Source organism: Geospiza fortis, unplaced genomic scaffold, assembly GCF_000277835.1.
Source record: "Geospiza fortis unplaced genomic scaffold, GeoFor_1.0 scaffold344, whole genome shotgun sequence".
Classification (NCBI taxonomy): domain Eukaryota; kingdom Metazoa; phylum Chordata; class Aves; order Passeriformes; family Thraupidae; genus Geospiza; species Geospiza fortis.
The window spans coordinates 320,944-327,012 of NW_005054584.1; positions in this window are offsets into that span (position 1 = coordinate 320,944).

Below are 6,069 nucleotides of genomic sequence, written 5' to 3' on the forward strand. Positions count from 1 at the left end.
CACAGAACAACAATCCTTTTTAGGATCTTTGCAAATACACTGTGATTTAATTTAGTCATAAAAAAGCCCAAAATTAACTGAATATCATGACATAATAGACAGATAAATGTTAAGTCACTTGTCCAATATCATAGAAGGATCTGGGCAGAGTATGGGTGAGAATGAATATCCCCAGCCCCTAATTCTGTTCAAAAGTCTTCACAACAAACAGCAAAACCTGGACAGATTTGCTAGACTATCACAGGTCATTTAGGAAGGGCAAGCTGACGTGCTTCTGCCAAGGAAAACCTGGGAAAAGTCTGTTCTTTCCCATTTTATGTCCTGTTAACTCTGAATTCTTGCCTGCTAGTGGAACAAACCACGGCCAGTAGAAAGAGAAATGAAAATCTGGACAAAGATTCCTCTTGGAGTATCTGTGAACACAAATCCACTTGCACTGATTGCCCCAACACGTTCCTCTCTTCCCTCAGAGCAAGCTGATGGAATAAAATTCAAACCATTTTATGAGATTTCAAGATCTGCTGAACAGGTTCAAGTTGTCCAGCACTAGGAACACTGTCTGCTGGCAAAGTAAAATGCAGCAGGTTCAATTCAAGGCTTCTTGCCTTGCAGCAATATAAAGACACACATTGATTTTTTTCTTCTATGTTCCACTGACTAAGAATTACTTTCTGAAGATTCCTGATGTAATAAATTTAAAGTATTCTCTCCCACTGCCTGTTTGTTTTGAGAAGTGGTACTTAGCAGAACTTTGTGCTTAGAGAAAAAAAACAAAGATGTAAAAAGAGAGAAATGCACAATAGCTGTGATGGATGGTAGATGAAGGTCTGAAAGCTATGGAAATGAATCCTTTCCTTAAGCAAGGGTAAGGACCTTAAATTCTTGATATTGCAAAAGGTAAAGGAAGCTACCAAGTGAAGTTCTGTCCAAAATGGGACTGCACTGGGCACTTGGCTGCCAGGCACTAACAAAGCAGCACCTCATGCTGGCACTGCTCCTGGCACACTCCTGCCCTCTGCATTGCCTGCCTGCTGTCTCACATATCAAGACTCAAAAAGGTTTTAGGGATAAAGTGTCGTTTCCATGGCAAATAATACACTCAGTTAAATCCTTCCTGATATTAAGGCATTACTTAGGCATGGAATTTGAAGCAATGATCTGATCAGCTCTGGACATGCCCAGGAGAAGCTGCCCTTTCTAAAAGAGTTTGGGAAGAGCTGAACCCTAGATTTGAAAGAAAAGTTTTGGGGTTTTTTTTTGATAATTGGGATTTTTGGAAGTGATGTGAGCCAGATGAGGTTATCACAGTTCCTCCTTTTTTCCCCTCGCTCTGCCACTTTGAGAACTTTGAATTGAAATGAGCATTTCTGAAGCTGATTTGTAAATAGCCAAAACTTAATTTTAAGAATCCACCATGGCTACACATCCATCCCTGATTCATGGCACTGGTTTGATAGGTAAATCACTTGCATTTGGAAGAGCTGTCCTGGGAACAGCTGCTGAACATCAAAGGATGGACTGGCTCACACTGGTACTTCTCTGTAAAAGGGACTCAGTGGGATGATTTGTTTCTGCAATTTTGTGTCGTGCATTTGTTCACGAGTCTCTCCAAAGCAGTCAGCTTATGTTTTATGCAGAAGACTGGCTTCATAATTAATCAATGTCTGAATAACAAACTAGATTTTCGCAATGCTTAAAGATGACAGATGTGGGACACATACGGCTTGTAAAGCACGCAGGGAGCAGATCCTGCTGAAAGTTAAAAGCAGAATGAGAAAAATACACCTCTTTGTAAGGAGGAAACAGCTGAAGTCCCAGTCAGAACAGAACAGTCACACTAGGATTATCTTTGCTAAAACAAATAGTTTCTGCCCTGGTCTGTTTTAGCTTTCACAGGATCCCAAAATGGTTTGGGTTGGAAGGGACCTCAAAGCCCATCCAGTGCCACCCCTGCCATGGCAGGGACACCTTCCACTGTCCCAGGCTGCTCCAACCCCATCCAGCCTGGCCTTGGACACTGCCAGGGATCCAGGGGCCTCCTCACCCTCACAGGGAGGAACTTCTTCCCAACATCCCATCCATCCCTGCCCTCTGGCAGTGGGAATCTGTTCCCTGTGTCCTGTCCACTTGTAAAGCCTCTCTCCATCTTTCTTGCAGGCTCTCCTCAGGCACTGGAAGGTGAATCCTAACTTGGTCCTGAGAGCACCCAACATCTGAGATACATCCACTGTGTTTCTACAATGTTATACCAGAAACATCAAACCTAGACCAGATCATGAAAGGGAAGGAAAAGAATTTCCCAATGCATCTGCAGAAGGTGTTAATTACAGAAAAAAAAATCTTAAAAAAGGAATGCAGAGCAGAGAATATGAAAAAATCCAAATCAAAGCCCAGCAAATCTCTGCTGTCCAAGACAAGCCAAATGAGACAATAACCACATTGTGGCAGTGGAGAAGGGAGAGCACTCCTTGACATTCCAACTGCATGTAAAAGAAGCAAGTGGTGTAAGTAACACAACCAAAGCAAGAGGCTGCTTTTTGAGAAGCACATCAGCCAAAGGAAATAAGTGCTGGGATCTATCTCAGCACTAAGTAACCCCTTGTGGGATGAAAATGTGAAGAAACAGCTGTGAATGAAGCTAAAGTTCCAGGTAGGCAATGGCACAACTTTTTCCTTTTTTTTTTCTTAAGTTTCCAACTTTACAGTTGAACATTTAACCTTTTACCTTTACTGGAGTGTCTCCAATTTACTGGTATTCTTTCCTTTTGATGGTATTAAGAACAGCCTTGGAGTCACCTGGCAGACAAAGGCTGAAACCGTGCGCAACAAAATACTACAACCTATGGCCTGGAACACCCCTGATGCTCCTACCACCCAAAACACTCAGGGAAGAGCTGGGATACAACTTTTCCACTACAGTGCAGTTTGGGTTTGGCCAGATACCAGGAGGACGAAGAAGAGCTTGTCTTGGCAGAGTTCCTTTGGGCAAGAAGCAAACGAGCTATGAAAGCAGTTTATAGCTGAGGGCTGATGACAAGAAATCAAGTCCATCAAAGAATAGGTCTGAGAATAAGAATTCTCCTCTAAACACTATCATCACTGGAAAACAAAGATCAGTGGCTGGCTACAGGTGTTCTACCCCAAGTTCCAGGCTGTGTGGAGTCAGCAGTCATTCACTTGTGGCACAGAGGACACATCCAGCCAACTGTGTGTTCTCTATTACAGACTGCAGCTTGGCTATGAAGTGAATTTATTTATTAGCAATTTGTGAATTGACAACACAAACTCTGAAGGGCAGCATCTGGCAAACGCTGGAGCTCAATGCTCTCAGGAATAGGTGGGGATTGTTGGGGTGTCCTGAGCAGGACCAGGAGCTGGACTCCACCATCCCTGTGGGTCCCTCCCAACTCGGGATATTCTACAAACCCCAGTCAGTGCCCTACAAGGTCTGTATCTCACTCACTGCAGTCATTCTAACACCAAAATATTACTTATCTTCATAAAATGGGAACAGTTAATGTTCTAACAAAGGGGATGGAACAAGTTCAGGTGAGTTTGAATCTTATCATACATTTTTTAGTAGTCTTACACAGAGCTATTGGTTCCCTACTACCAAACCATACATCCTCTAACTCATCCCTATGTTGATGAGGTAGGATATGACAGAGTATTTATCTCTTAAAAGGATAAAATAAAGTCAAATACTGATCTGGGCTTGCACAGGGAAAAAGTGTATGTGGTGACAACAGCACTGTGATGGATTTAATGCTGAGAAGCGTGAATATTCTTTAGTTCCATCCCAAGAGAGGATTTCCATAGACTGACTTGGAGAAGCACAGGGAGCAGCCTTACATTAACTGCACAATGCAGAAGCTGCTACAAATGAAAATGAAGCAATTTTTGGAGCACTGAGAGACCCTGTTTTGCCTGGTCTCCAGTAGGTCTGGGAAACACAGTTCTGCTTTGTGCGGGAAAGATGTTGTCCAGGAAATGCTTTTCATGTTTTAAAAACTACACTCAAGGATTTTTATAACTTCGATAAAAGCAAACTGCTGCTCACAGAGAAAGTTGTTCCCCTCCACAAAGCATTTACTTCAACCAATCCCTGGTTTGTTACACAGGTCTGAACAAGTGGGAAATGGAAACAGTTTAGAAAAAGAAAAAAAAAAAATCACAAAGTTAGAACAGCAGAAGTATTTGCATATGTCTGTGAACCCCCCGAGGCCAGGATCATGTTTTAGATGGTGTCATGGTGGGACACACGATGCTATATTGTGGAAAAGAGAAAGAAGTGAACACATCTGTGTGTTTATCTACCACCACAACAGCAAAGCTGGTTTAGGTGAGTCATTGGTAGATCTGGGGGCAATGAGGAAATTTTAGACAAATTGTGTCTATGCCAGAGGTCTCCAAAAAGCAGAAAGAGTTGAAAAGAGTTTCGAGTCCTTTGCTGTGGGCAGTTTTAGTGGTACCACAATGCTGCTGAGTGCAAGCTTTAGGAAGTCACTAACAACCTGGTTTGTAGAGCGAGAGGAAAAATCAGAGATCTCTATGAGGCTTATCCTTGCAGGATATATTCAGGGTCCCAGTTCTCATCCACAAGTTAAAGGAAAGGACTGGGATTTGGGATTTGAGCCGGTGCTGACCTGCAGGCTCAGCCCCGCTCCCTCCGCGCTGTCACCGGGTGCGTGTGAGCCAAGGGAAGGAAGTGACACAGGCAGGAAAAGCCAGCGGAGGGGAAGGCTGGAGGGAGCAGGGCCTGCTCCCCAAAGGCAGCCCCGCTCCCCCTGCCCACCTCGGGCTGCAGCTCCCTGCTCTCCAGCCTGCCAAGGAGGGAAATAAACCTCAGGGACTGTCCCGGATCCGCTCAGGTGAGCCCCGGCTGCACCACTGAGCTCTGCAAACCCTGCATCAGCACTGCACACATCCTTCAGGTGGGTTAAACACCACATCAAAGAGAGTCAGAGCATCATGCACAGCTCATCATCCGTTATTAATCAGATTATTTGGTCACAGTTGCTGAATGAATTTAGGTTTTTCCCACTGCAAAGGGAAAATCTGCCTGCAGCTGTGCCATGATACACACAATGCTATGGTGGAGTGGTCCATGAAATTGTATTTTTTCATTCTGTGCTCACATGTTTACAAACACAGGTCCAATTGCCACTGGAAAACACTTTCATGGAAATCCAAGTTCCTACTTCTAAACCATTTTAAGTTTATGAAGCGCCCTGCTGCTCTAAACAGAGTGGATTACACTATTCCTCTTTGTAGCAGAGAAATCTAGTGATGGTTTTGCATGAATTTGTTGTATTTACCAAATCAAAACAGAGTAAAGAGATATTGAAGTAGTTGTAGAATAACATTTGCAATGCTTTTTGAATTTAACGTATAAAAGTTAATTATGTATACAGACTAAATGAAGGAGAGTCTTAGAAAACCAAACTTGGTTGTGGGGAAGAAACATTTAAGTTGTAGCCCACGAAGCCATGAAACTCCAGACTCAGAAAAGCAGGAATTTCCTTGCCAATATGCAAGTATGAGTAAATTCTGGTTTAGAGCAATTAAAAGTTTAATTCTAGCACCTCTCTTTAAGCTGAAAAAGGAATTAGGAAGCACAAGACCCCCTCCATAAGCAGTTCTTTATACAGAACATACAGTCCAAATCCAAATTAATTTGAATTAATCAATCCAATTCAGTCATGGCAGCTCCTTATAACAACGTTTTCCTCTTGAAAAAGAGTTCTTCCAACTCCTTTGCTTGTTTTTACATGTTGCTGTCTGGGCTAAGAATGGCAAACGAGAACTCGGGGGGAGCTCCATAAAGGAAAATCTATTTTGATGGATTCCCAAACTGCACTTAATATTAGAAATTTCTCCGATTAAGCTTGAGCACAACAATTCCCGTCTCAAGCAGAGCCAACTTCTGGAGGTGGAGGAGCCCCCTGAGCTCAGCCCGGCCCGCTGCGTCTGGCCAAGTTCGGTACCAGCCCGGGGCACCGCACGTTTCGGTAAACACCGATTTTCACCATTTTAACCAAATCCTTGGAATCCACCGCTCCCCGCGGC